The 13562-nt window shown below is 41.5% G+C and overlaps 1 long non-coding RNA gene across 1 annotated transcript; it reads left to right on the top strand.

Moving 5' to 3' along the window:
• The first annotated feature begins 4504 nt into the window (after positions 1 to 4504).
• Positions 4505 to 8120, top strand: LOC306930994. Its single transcript, XR_013790945.1, has 3 exons — positions 4505 to 4554; positions 6577 to 6900; positions 7161 to 8120. It is a non-coding gene; the product is annotated as an uncharacterized lncRNA (long non-coding RNA).
• The last annotated feature ends 5442 nt before the right edge of the window (positions 8121 to 13562 follow it).

Genomic DNA, 13562 nt, shown 5'->3' with positions numbered 1-13562 from the left:
TGGACAAAATCTGTAGGTGTACTGTCCAAAAACTTGTTTTGCACAAAGCGGCCTCCTGGTGGCGCTATAACAGGCCGTTCTGGAAATTTTGGGGCAGAGGTTCATCGTTGGCATCCAGGGAGTGTGTGTGCAAAATTTGGCATCAACTGGGTTAACGGTGACGGAGATTAGCTGTTCACAGACGGACGGACGGACACGGACACACGGACGGACGGAGTGCAAAACATACTCTCTCCCCATGCCTTCTAGTATAGGCAATCTAACAAAAAAAGGGGGTCAACCTCAAACAAATTGCAACACAAACTCTTTCAACTTTTTTTGTTTCATAAATATGTTGGTAATAACATATCAAAAGTCCTAAGAAATCCAAGTAGGGGAACATAATGGAAAATGCTGACATAGTGCGTCAATTTCCCATGTTAAACAATGATTTAAACATGTTTTCTTGTCTAATTTTCACACAAAAGGTTCAGTACTGTCCACAATCAAACATAAACTGTGTTGGATGCAGTACAGTGCTTGTGCAAAAAAAAAAAAACTTAACCCTTCAGTGCCATTTCTGTATATGCCTATTATGCATGTTTATGCACTCTGTTTTCATTTCATTAAGTGGAGCACTTTATGCTGGATTTTCTGTATGAAAGTGAAATATATAATAACTAGAAAAAGTGCCCTTCTGGGCACAGGTCTCCACCAGGAGGATAGGAGTGTGTGTGTGTGTGATGTTTCATGTTTGGCAAAATGTTTAGGAGCAATATAAACGTGTGTGTGTGTGTGTGTGTGTGACGCGGCTTGGCCTGTTGTAGCGCCAACATGAGGCTGATTTGAAAACTGTCAAGTGGCATTTCTTCCAAAGCCTAGTGGGAATATGCATGCACAGTTTCACCACAATCGGACGCTGCGTTGAGTAGTTGTGGCGAATTGTAAACAAAACGAGTAATATTAGAAAATGTGTTTTACATATGTCGGCCTCCTGGTGGCGCTATAAAGAGCAGATGTGAAAAATTCCAGGCAAAGGTTTTTCCTTGACCTCTAGGGAGTTGGCATACAAAGTTATCCACAGATCCGTGCAGTTAGAGGTAAAAACACTTTTCGGCCAGTTATAGCGCCACCATGAGGCTGGGTTGAAAATGTTCATTTGGCATTTCTTCCTCTGCCTAGTGGGAATGTGCGTGCACAATGAAACTGAGCACTCCTGCGAACTTTGGAAGCCAATCTTAGCCAATCAGGATGGAGTCTGAGAAATCTGAAAGACCCGTTTCGTTGAATGGCTCTAGAGCAGGGGTGTCAAACTGGTGATCCGTGGGCCGCATGCGGCCCAGGGAGAGGTCCAATGCGGCCCTCGAGATGATTTTCAAAAAGGAAACAACGCTGCTACTCCCCCTCCCCCACCTGCCCCGTTAATGGCCCTGCTGTAGACTGCTTTGTCTCTGCCCAGGTGCGGAATGTTGTCACTGATGGGCTCGTTAACGGTCTATTCAACTACTAGTTGAGTTGTTGTGGATTACTCTCCTCACACTCTGATACAGCAGGACATGGAGAGGCTAACCATAGTTGTTACAGCTCAGTAGAGTTTAATTTCCCTTACCAAGTGAGGAATATAGTCACGATAGTCAAAGCAAAGAGATTTAATGATGGCTACATGTCAATTTGCCATTTTGGATATTTTTGATAAAATAATGATGATTAATGGTTAATGATTAATTAGTCATAATGTTTGCGGGTGAGTGATTTTTATTACTTTAAATTCATTTTTTGGTACAATACTTTTTCTACTTGATGAGGCTCTTTTTATTTCCTTTTTGTAATATTTTTTATTTTATGTTTGACATTGCACATCACAAGATGTATTCTCTCTCTTTCCTACTCAGATCATGTTCTCAAATGGCCAATTATCTGGTTACCATTTCAGATTTGTCTCCATTCATAATGAGAGAGAGAAATTAGCACACATTTATGAATATAGGCCTAATGTATTTTATAGTGATATATGTGGTAAGCACATGTGAGCATTTTTAAAATTAAAACCTGTGAACGAAATATTGTGTCATAAGTTCTTAAAGTCACAGTACTTCTCTTCATAGTACTAATATTTTTAACACATTTCATATTTATATTTGAATTAAGTCAAATCACTGAATATACCTTTAAGTGAAAAATTCTGACTACTTCTTCCGGTACTGCAAACACCCTAGTCATCATCATTTTTCGTACCGCGGTCGAGATCATAGATTTCACAATGCCACGCCAGACTTTCCGGTCCTTCATTGCCACCCCCAGTTCCTGCTTACTGATGCACGTGTCCCTATAGCGATGAGTTTACAACACCATTAACATTTCACAGAGGATAATAATAAGTGCGGTGTGATAGACCTATTTCTGTAGTTCTGTTGAAACTCAGAGTCAAAGAGGTGTAAAATGGTCTCAGTTCATCCATAATGTGATCATTAACAGGTGATCTGTCCAATGCCAGACAACCAGTGACCATTAACACGTTTAATCTCTGTATTTGAATACATTGTCTATAGTGAATGAATCATCAGCCATCATCATTTACCCTGTTTACATTTTAACCTGGGGAAAGAATGTGGGGTTTGTTCATTATTTAGCATTTGAATAAACATTGAATAAACGTGCAGTCATCACAACCCTATTGAAACTAATTCCACACACCTGAGTGCTCCTCATTCCCTCAGAGCAACACAACCTGAACAATGACTTAAAGTTGTCCAGGTTTCCCAGGTTTACACAATACAGTTGTTGCTGTTATTGTGTCTCTGTTGTTAATAACAATGTAATGATGGATATAGGATATATAACTAGAAAAAGTGCCCTTCTGGGCACAGGTCTCCACCAGGAGGATAGGACTGTGTGAGATGTTTGGCAAAATGTTTAGGATTAATATAAACATGTTTTTGAGGCATTTTGTTCCAAAAATGTGTTTTGCAAAAATCAACCTGTTGGTGGCGCTATAACAGGCCAATGTGAAAAGGGTGGGATATATTCCTCAGCCTAGTAAGAAAATGTGTGAAAGATTTCACGTAAATTGCATGCTGCGTTCATGATTTGAGGCTTTTGTTCAAAACGGGGCAATCTTGCAAACTGTGAAAGCTAATTATAGCCAATTAGGATGGAATATGAAATATCGGACAGATCCGACTTGAGCACATGACCATAGAGATAGTGTGTAACGATTTGTGAGATTTTTGGACAGAATCTGGAGGAGTAATATCAAAAAATGTGTTTTCCAAAAGTGGGCCTCCTGGTGGCGCTATAAAAAGCAGATGCGGAAAATGCAGGTCAACGGTTTGTCCTTTGCCTCTAGGGAGTGTGCATGCAACGTTTCACGCAGATCGGTGCAGTTTTAGGTAAAACATGTGAAAAGCTGCCTCATGGTGGCGCTATAACAGGCTGTTCTGGAAAATGTGGGGCAGAGGTTCAGTGTTGGCATCCAGGGAGTGTGTGTGCAAAGTTTGGCATCGACCGGGTTAACGGTGCCGGAGATTAGCTGGTAACGGACGGACGGAAGGACACACGGACGGACACACACACACACACACACACGGACGGAGTGCAAAACATACTCTCTCCCCATGCCTTCGGCCTGGTGGAGACAATTATTATACAGATAATGATTTATCCCGACTTATCCTGATCATGAGTTAATAATGCCTTGACACATGTTTCTGCACACAGGCCTACACATTGGGATTTCACTGTAAATATAGATAAAAATAGAGCACAATTTGCTACGAGACTTTGAGGATTTGACAATATACTCATTTGTTGTTAGGCCTTGACCAGTCCTGTACAGAAACCCCACCACTGTCTTCTAAAGTCGACATTAAAAGTACAGGGTGTGCGGTAGTATACTTGTTTGTACTTGTACTTGTTTGTACTTGTGTACTATTTATGAAGTCTGTTTGCAATACTTTAGGGGTGGGTGGCAGTTTGTGTTTTGAAAACAATAGTTTTGGAAAACTGTTTTTTTTCTTCACCAGAGCTGGTTCTATGTTACTGAAATAATATGGAGCAATCATATAATAATGCCTCTGCTGCATGCAGTAACACTTCATTAATATCCACTTATTCAATATTATTAGACTGTACATAAATTATCCAGATAGTCAGATACTCCATATTGGATATAGATATTCATATATTAAATATGAAGCTTACAAAGCAATCTCACAGTTAGCAGTTTATTTCTAGAATGTTGCATAGAGCATGACCTGGGGGAGGAGTCAGAGAGGGGTGGAGCACATGCAGCAGTTTGTTATGATTGGTGGCTGATGATTCTATTGTTACACACTTTGGCCAATCAGCACCAAGCAGATAGTAGTTCCTGTTGAGTCAAAACTCAGAAATGGACAAAATCTGGTCAGCATGACATCTCACACCTCAGAAACTACATCTCCCAGAATGCAGCAGCAAGATGGCTGCTCGTTACCTGATTAGGAGCACCTTAAAAGGAATGGAGCTTCAGTCATTCAAACAAACACCAGATGCAAACAGCAAAGACAACTCTTGGGTTTACCTCCAAAGACGCCAATGGTCGGTGATATTGTATTGTATTGTTTTATTTACTTATGTATGTATGTACTGTTTGATGTGGTTAAATATTAGCCTGGCTAATAAGCCAGACTAATATCATACAACACTGTCGCGGTATATCAGTCTGGGCTGGCTCCACTTGGATTTCATTTCCCGGGGCACATTTTCTCTTTGACGCAATTGGTCAGAGCTACTGTCAGTCAAAGGTCTCAAGCATTGAACGTCACTGTACCAAAGCCCGCCCATATTGCATACCGTGTCCCGATTGGTCCGACCTGTTCTCGGTTGTAGGAAAGAGGCGTGCTACTGAGCCTCGCCAGACCGTAATCCGCTGGTAGGCAACTTTTTTTTGCCAACGGCTGATTCGGTCTGGTTTATTAACCAGGCTAGTTAAATATGGCTAATTGTGTTTAGTAGCTTCAACTGCTTCAGTCTGAAGTGGGGAAGGAACACATTAACTTGCTTGAGAGTTGGATTTCATTTATGTTTAATAGTATCTCTTTACAAAATAAGACCAAGTTAGAAATGATTAAGAATTTAAAAGACTACTAAAATATGGACAATTCATGTTAAAGGTTTAAAATGCCTTGTTCAATTAGAGCTGATCTTCTTTAACTACTTATTAGTGTGGTAAAGGGCAACCAGACTATTGTAATTGTAACACTTTATTTTACTAGAGTAAGACAAAGTTTGTCCCACTACTAGTCCCACAGTTTTGACTGTACGCACTTGAGCCATATATCAAATTGACCGTAAAAATCGGGAATCGTGTGCTTGCTCATTGCTAAGAGAAATATTGTATAGTTTAATTGATATTAATTTATTAGTGAATTAAATTTCCCCATTGACATGAATGGGAAAATGCGTAAAATCACGTTTAAGTATTTTTTCCTCGGAGACCGTAAGGGCTATAGTTACAAAACTTGGAGGGATAATTCGTAATACTTACTAAAATTAATTAACTTATTATATCGGTCGGCCTCATGGTGGCGCTATAACAGCCCACTTTATGTTTTGGCTTATAACTCTTGAACCGTAGGTCGTAAATTCAAAATTCTCCCTGTATTCCTTGGGCCATGACGCATCTCCCCATATAGGCCACGCCCATTTGCGTCATGATAGATTTTCCGCCATTTTGAATTTTCTCCAAAACACACTTTTTGCTCCTCCTACAGATTTTGTCCAAATCTCACAAAAATTTGTTCACATGATCTCTGGACCTTTCCGATGAAGACACCACAGGCGGAATTTTGATAGTGCGTATCGTTCAGCCGTAATCGGCTTCCGAAGTTAGTGGGATGGGCCTATTTTACAAAAAATGCCATAAATCCCGAACGAAATGTCCGATACATCCCAAATTTGAATCACATGTCGTGGGTGGTTAAATCAACCAAGTACCAAAAGAAATTCATGATTTTTGGGGGATAAATCCCCTCCGAATTACTTACGCATGATCGCAGGGGTGACGCGACATTGTAATTGGCTGGCAATATCAGTGGGAGGGGCATATGTAAGCCACTGCGGCAACCACACTTTGCAATTTTTTAAAATTGCGACCTTTCTAGTTCAATTTAAAATGCTAGATGTTTAAAGGTGAAGTAATTTGAAATGTTTAAAATGTTGACTTTAATAAGTTAATTTAAAAGACATTTAATTTAGGCATTCATTGTGTGGATTGTGTGGCCCTGGTTTTTCCCTAATGGGACTGATCGAGGGTAGCTACTGGAACGTAAGTCGGGACTTGATCACCCCGGCTGGGTCACCTGAGTGAGGGGTATGATGTTGCGAGACCCGAAACCCCGATGACCTTAGGAAACATCACTGAGGATACGTCCCAGGTGCATCCATGTATGTATGTATTTTGTTTAGTTTTTAAGAACACTAATTGTTTAAAGACATTTGATTATTTAAGAATATTTAATGTTTAAAATCAAGAATGGTTAAAAAGAACCTGTTGGTTTGAAAGGATTATCATTTGTTGTTTGGCAATGTTGTTAATCTTTTGTTTCTTTGTGTTCGAAGGTTTTCAACCTAACTGAAATGACCAGCCAATCACCAATGAAGCCAACACTGAGCGTAAAAGTTGGAAAATAAAAAATCATTGGATTGAGTTGGAAATTGGAGTTGCGTCCTTGTATGTCCTTTGGCGTGGGACAGAGTTGAACTTTACAGTTCCACCTCAGGCTCTCTGGTATAAGAAGAGTTTGTAGTTGTCCGTTCAGGATATCAATACTTTCTGCTCTCATCTGACTGTGGACTCCAGGCTTGAAGTGAAGATGGACTCTCTCAACGCCACCTCAAATGATTCTGCTCAACAGAGAGGACCCAATGATCACCAAGACCTCTGTAAGTTACTTACTGTGTCTATATGGATATACAGTATGCCATAAGGATGTTTTTTTTTTTTTTTTAATCTAGTTGTTTGTTTTGATTTATTTTAGCATTGACTACCAGTTTTGTGTCTTTTCTAGAATTTAAACGATTGTGGAATCGAAATATAAATGGATGCTAAATTGATAATTGGGTACATTAACTCTACACTAGTTTTTGCTATTTTAAGTCCAGGAAGGCCTCTAAACATCATTTCCTTTTTCTTTCCAATTCAGTGTTGCATCAGTCTGACTTCCCTGTTCTACCAGAGGTGAATGAACAAAGAAGCTTGGCTAAGCAAAAATGCCACTGCTGTGATCAGTGTGGAAAACGCTTCCCTACAATGGCCAAACTTAAAACACACCAGAGAATTCACACTGGAGAGAAACCCTATGGATGTGATCAGTGTGGACAACACTTCTCTCAAACGTCCAGCCTTAAAAGGCACCAGAGAATTCATACTGGAGAGAAACCCTATGGATGTGATCAGTGTGGAAAACGCTTCCCTACAATGTACAACCTTAAAAAACACCAGATAATTCACACTGGAGAGAAACCCTATGGATGTGATCAGTGTGGTCATCGCTTCTCTGAAATGTCCAGCCTTAAAAGCCACCAGAGAATTCACACAGGAGAGAAACCCTATGGATGTGATCAGTGTGGTCACCGCTACTCTGCAATGTCCAGCCTTAAAAGCCACCAGAGAATTCACACAGGAGAGAAACCCTATGGATGTGATCAGTGTGGTCACCGCTTCTCTGAAATGTCCAGCCTTAAAAGCCACCAGAGAATTCACACGGGAGAGAAACCCTATGGATGTGATCAGTGTGGTCACCGCTTCTCTGAAATGTCCAGCCTTAAAAGCCACCAGAGAATTCATACAGGAGAAAAACCCTATGGATGTGATCAGTGTGGGCAACACTTCTCTCAAATAGAAAACCTTAAAAGACACCATAGAATTCACACAGGAGAGAAACCCTATGGATGTGATCAGTGTGGGCAACACTTCTCTCAAATAGAAAACCTTAAAAGACATCAGAGAATTCACACTGGAGAGAAACCCAAATGATTGTGTGTGGAAAAGCCTTTGGTGTATGTATAGATCGATTTTGTTTAACTTGTTAATGGATTGTCTTATTGGACATTTTTCAAGACATTTTAAATTAGACACATTGTCTGTGACAGGGAAGAAATGAGTGCACATAATCACATTTTGTACATGTGTTGTAAGTATGGATGAAAAAAAAACGTGTTACAAAATACATATTGTGTACGTTCTTATATATATATATATATATATATATATATATATATATATATGAAAGGGGTATTTCACAGTTTGGGGCCATTTTAACAGAAGTCCATATACAAGCTTCCCATTGTATTGTCAAACACCATTTTAACCATGTTAGCATCATTGAACATATCCTGACGAAGACCCGAAGGGGTCGTAACGTTGTAGCCTCTTCTCCATGGCCGGTGTGCGAACTACATCTCCTTTCATCAGATTAATTGAAAACACCCGTATTCTGGTGACTGATTGTCATGTTTGCGGGTGAGTGATTTTTATTACTTTAAATTCATTTTTTGGTACAATACTTTTTCTACTTGATGAGGATCTTTTTATTTCCTTTTTTTAATATTTTTTTTTATGTTTGACATTGCACTTTGACATCACAAGATGTATTATCTCTCTTTCCTACTCAGATCATGGTCTCAAATGGCCAATTATCTGGTTACCATTTCAGATTTGTCTCCATTCCAACTGAGAGAGAGAGAAATTAGCACACATTTATGAATATAGGCCTAATGTATTTTATAGTGATATATGTGGTAAGCACATGTGAGCATTTTTTTTTTTTAAATTAAAACCTGTGAACGAAATGGTGTCATAAGTTCTTAAATTCACTTACTTACTACTTAAGTACTTCGCTTCATAGTACTGGTCCATATTTTAACAAAAGCTATCCCTTACAAGTTACCACACCTTTAACATTTCACAAAGGATAATAAGTTCGGTGTGATAGACCTATTTCAGTAGTTCTGTTGAAACTCAGAGTCAAAGAGGTGTAAAATGGTCTCAGTTCATCCATAATGTCATCATCATTTAGCCTGTTTACATTTTAACCTGGGGAAAGAATGTGGGGTTTGTTCATTATTTAGCATTTGAATAAACATTGAATAAAAGTGCAGTCATCACAACCCAATTGAAACTAATTCCACACACCTGAGTGCTCCTCATTCCCTCAGAGCAACACAACCTGAACAATGACTTAAAGACTATTAGTTGTCCATGGTTTACACCAGGGGTGTCAAACTGGTGATCCGTGGGCCGCATGCGGCCCTCGAGATGATTTTCAAAAAGGAAACAACGCTGCTACTCCCCCTCCCCCACCTGCCCCGCTAATGGCCCTGCTGTAGACTGCTTTGTCTCTGCCCAGGTGCGGAATGTTGTCACTGATGGGCTCGTTAAGTCTATTCAACTACTAGTTGAGTTGTTGTGGATTACTCTCCTCACACTCTGATACAGCAGGACATGGAGAGGCTAACCATAGTTGTTACAGCTCAGTAGAGTTTAATTTCCCTTACCAAGTGAGGAATATAGTCACGATAGTCAAAGCAAAGAGATTTAATGATGGCTACATGTCAATTTGCCATTTTGGATATTTTTTATAAAATAATGATGATTAATGGTTAATGATTTTAACTATTTTCAAGTGGTTTATTGGGTCTTTTTTCCACCTCTCATACCAAACGTATTGTAGCCTACAACTCTAATACAAATAAAGTCAATTTATGTCAATAGACAGTCTAGAAAACAAAGCCAAGTGAAACTGTAAGTCAACGCACGTGAGCTGCAACTGGCCACGGCCCTCATCAAGTCACCTTTCACGCAATGTGGCCCTTGCCCCAAAATGAGTTTGACACCCCTGCTCTAGAGAGACTATGTACCAATTTGCGTGATGTTTGGACAAAATCTGTAGGTGTACTGTCCAAAACCTTGTTTTGCACAAAGCGGCCTCCTGGTGGCGCTATAACAGGCCGTTCTGGGAATTTTGGGGCAGAGGTTCATCGTTGGCATCCAGGGAGTGTGAGTGCAAAATTTGGTATCGACCGGGTTAACGGTGCCGGAGATTAGCTGTTCACAGACGGAAGGACGGACGGACGGAAGGACAGACACACACACACACGGACGGACGGACGGAGTGCAAAACATACTGCCTCCCCATGCCTTCGGCCTGGTGCAGACAATTATAATAATTAATATGATTATTATTATTTTCAAAAGATTTTTCAATGACAAAAATCTCAGTGCAAGTGAATAATGAAGACTATGCTGCAACCCATGCCCCCCCCCCCCCCCCCCCTTCATATCCCATTTTGATAAATGAGCAAATTCCCCGTTCCCCAGCCTCTCTGCGAGTACTACATCTCTAACTAGAAAAAGTGCCCTTCTGGGCACAGGTCTCCACCAGGAGGATAGGAGTGTGTGTGATGTTTGGCAAAATGTTTAAGAGTTGTGTGTGTGTGTGTGTGTGTGTGTGTGTGTGTGTGTGTGTGTGTGTGTGTGTGTGTGTGTGTGTGTGTGTGTGTGTGTGTGTGTGTGTGTGTGTGTGTGTGTGTGTGTGTGTGTGTGTGTGTGTGTGTGTGTGTGTGTGTGTGTGTGTGTGTGTGTGTGTGACACAGCTTGGCCTGTTGTAGCGCCACCATGAGGCTGATTTGAAAACTGTCAAGTGGCATTTTTTCCTCAGCCTTTTTTCCTCAGCCTAGTGGGAATATGCATGCACAGTTTCACCGAAATCGGACGCTGCGTTGAGTAGTTGTGGCGATTTGTACAAAACGGGTACCAAGCGGGCTACTCCTGAAAAGTTTAGAAGCCAATCGTAGGCAATGAAGGTGGATTACATGACTATGGAGAGCATGTGTACCGATTTGCGTGAAATTTGGATAACATCTGAAGGAGTAATATTAGAAAATGTGTTTTACATATGTCGGCCTCCTGGTGGCGCTATAAAGAGCAGATGTGAAAAATTCCAGACAAAGGTTTTTCCTTGGCCTCTAGGGAGTTGGCATACAAAGTTATCCACAGATCCGTGCAGTTAGAGGTAAAAACACTTTTCGGCCAGTTATAGCGCCACCATGAGGCTGAGTTGAAAATGTTCATGTGGCATTTCTTCCTCGGCCTAGTGGGAATGTGCGTGCACAATTTCACGGAAATCACACGATGTGTTCATGATTTGCAGCATTTTGTTTGAAACTGAGCACTCTTGCAAACTTTGGAAGCCAATCTTAGCCAATCAGGATGGAGTCTGAGAAATCTGAAAGACCCGTTTCGTTGAATGGCTCTAGAGAGACTCCAATTGGGAGGGTTAAGATAGCTTCGGGTCTCCTCCGATACCCAGACCGTCAAGCCACCATCTTCTTTTCACCTGACAGTGAAAGGTCTCACTAGGAGGGCGTAACGCATGTGGAGCTACTCGCTATCCCCCCATTTCCTCCCCCCTGAACAGGCGCTCTGACCGTTTGTGGGGGTCATCACTGCATTATTATTATATTCACCATAAGTTGCTGAGGACAATCCCTGATCTGCATTATGCTGATCTTCATCGTGGAGATGCTGTCAAACTGCAGCTTCACTCTACAGACCAGCGATGGCCAGCACAGCAGGCTGAGAAGTCTGCAGAATGGTGTCTCCTAAGGGTCTGTTCCCTTCTGTCCCCAATGATCTGTTTAACATCTACATGACCTACCTGATATAACATTTAACATCTAGAAAATATGATTACGTGGATGACATAGCCATCATGCTGTGATGACCAACATGGAAGCAAAGACAACAGGGTGGCCGTAGTTGAATGGGCATAGAGCTTGCCTCGGAAGCAGAAGGTCCCCGGTTCAATTCCCGGCCCTGGGTTATTAGTGAGGGGTCCCTATGCAATACACTTAAGACCTAATTGAAAACTGAATTGAATTTGAATTTCTCCCATGCGATCTAACAGGTTTAATTATTATTGAAGGTGGTAGCCTACCACTTGGTTGCATCTGTAGCTCAGCATTGGAAAGATCATACGTTTGTTGACAAGTGCCTAGAATTCGAGCAAGCCCCACCTCAGCGTACATCTAGATAGGACACTGTCCTTCAAACAACACGAAGATGTTAAGACCAAGGTGTCGTCAAGGGTCTCACTGCATGACCTGCACGGCGAGTCACCGCCAAGAAAAGCCCTGGGTATTCTCTGCAGCCAAATGCAGCACCCCATCCAAGTGCCGAAGTCCACATGTCAAAAATATTGACGTTGCCATCAACAGCTCCCTTCACATCATAGCTGGTTGCCTGAAGCCCATAGCCTGGCTAATAAGCCAGACTAATATCACACAACACTGTCGCGGTATATCAGTCTGGGCTGGCTCCACTTGGATTTCATTTCCCGGGGAACATTTTCTCTTCGACGCAATTGGTCAGAGCTACTGTCAGTCAAAGGTCTCAAGCATTGAACGTCACTGTACCAAAGCCCGCCTATATTGCATACCGTGTCCCGATTGGTCCGACCTGTTCTCGATTGTAGGAAAGAGGCGTGCTACTGAGCCTCGCCAGACCGAAATCCGCTGGTAGGCAACTTTTTTTTGCCAACGGCTGATTCGGTCTGGTTTATTAACCAGGCTATGAAGCCCACCCTGTCTGTGTTCAACCTGCCAGTCCTCATGGGATGACACCAGCCATCGATGGGAGGCTGCTACCCTCACCCTGGCAAGGAAAGCCCAGAAACATGACTGGCACATCCTGCATGCTACCACAACGACAGCAGCACTTCCATGCAGACTCAAGTCCTGCCATCCCTACAATAAGGCAGCACAAGAGCTCCGTTCTATCCCTGAGGACCTGTCTATCAATGCATGGCTGACGAGATCTTGGAAGCAGGAGTGGGAGACGACCGGACGCACACAAATCCATCAGTACATCCGGTACCCAGGGGATGCCATCACAGTGGATGGCAATGGACCCTCCTGAACCTTCAACCACCTACCCACTTGGTTGAATGCTTCAAATCATCAATGAAGTGAGAGGTTTGGCAAACACCCACATAAGCCTGCCTCTTCGATGACTAGGACCAGAGATGAGGATATGGATATATGACATCTGACAATACAGCAGATCCTCTTGAGTAGCTTGAGAGATGGTACCATGCACTATTGGACATATTGGATGTGGTCCACAGTACATTTATACCACACAGTTAAGTTCCTTTTTTGGGGTTTAGTAATACAACAACTAAATGGTCTGATGATGATGATGATGATGATGATAAACATAATTATTCCTTCATACAGAAAATGCAGTGCATTCCATCAACAAAATCACATGAACAGTACAGTAAACATAATAGCCTACAGAAATGGCACTTGTGTTAAAATGTTAAGTTCTTTTTTCTTTTCTTTTTCCCCCCACTTTTTTTCACAAGCTGCTTCCAACACAGTTTCTGGTTGATTGTGGACAGTTCTGAACCGTTTGTGTGGAAATTAGACAACAAGAAAACATGTTTAAACCACTGTTTAACATGGGCGTCAATGGGGGAAACCTATTTTGGCATTTTCAATATGTTCCCCTACTTGGATTTCTTAGATTGATTGATTGATTG

Source organism: Electrona antarctica, assembly GCF_951216825.1.
Source record: "Electrona antarctica genome assembly, chromosome: 10".
Lineage (NCBI taxonomy): Eukaryota > Metazoa > Chordata > Actinopteri > Myctophiformes > Myctophidae > Electrona > Electrona antarctica.
Note: the sequence above shows the minus strand (reverse complement) of the source record. Positions and strands in the feature narration are given on the sequence as shown.